Source organism: Salvelinus sp. IW2-2015, unplaced genomic scaffold, assembly GCF_002910315.2.
Source record: "Salvelinus sp. IW2-2015 unplaced genomic scaffold, ASM291031v2 Un_scaffold4227, whole genome shotgun sequence".
NCBI classification, from domain to species: domain Eukaryota; kingdom Metazoa; phylum Chordata; class Actinopteri; order Salmoniformes; family Salmonidae; genus Salvelinus; species Salvelinus sp. IW2-2015.
The window spans coordinates 16,986-17,686 of NW_019945498.1; the positions used below are offsets into that span (position 1 = coordinate 16,986).

The 701-nt window shown below is 41.7% G+C and overlaps 1 protein-coding gene across 1 annotated transcript in view; it reads right to left on the bottom strand.

Annotated features, from left to right (window-relative positions):
* Nucleotides 1–701, bottom strand: part of LOC139026257 (leucine-rich repeat-containing protein 74A-like) — a gene marked incomplete at its 3' end in the record, with an annotated part of 21,968 nt that overhangs the window by 12,369 nt on the left and 8,898 nt on the right. The window lies entirely within an intron of this gene.

Genomic DNA, 701 nt, shown 5'->3' on the forward strand with positions numbered 1-701 from the left:
CTACAACACATTAATAAATAGTACTGCAGTACCCCTGCTATAGGTCTGCAACACATGCATTGCTCCTAGCCTCCCATCTATAAACTAAAATGGAAGCTAAATCATATAAAAACGAAATAGAAATGTTTTTATAAAACTGAAACTGAATTAACACAATCAAGTCTGAAAACGAACTGAAACTAAACTGAATTCCTAATAAAAATCTAAAAACGAATAGAAATAAAAACGAATAGGAAATCACAAATCTAAAGTAACCTTGCTTTGATGTTATGGCTCTGGCATTGGTAATTTACCCTGTGTCACCCTCTGGTGGAGGAAATTATATAACACTGGTAGAAACCAGAGACATRTACACCGCATGACCAAAAGTATGTGGACACCTGCTCGTCGAACATCTCATTCCAAAATCATGGGCATTAATATGGAGTTGGTCCCCCCTTTGCTGCTATAACAGCCTCCACTCTTCTGGGAAGGCTTTCCACTAGATGTTGGAACATTGCTGTGAGGACTTGCTTCCATTCAGCCACAAGAGCGGACAAGGCCCTTTCCTTGGTCCAGCATTGACAATTGTCCCGTGCGACAAACGCGAGGTCCATAAGAAAAATGGTTTGTCGAAAAGTAACGTGTGGAGAAAACTTGACTGGCCTGCACGGAGCCCTGATCTCACCACATCGAACCTTGGGGATCGCCCAACATCAGTG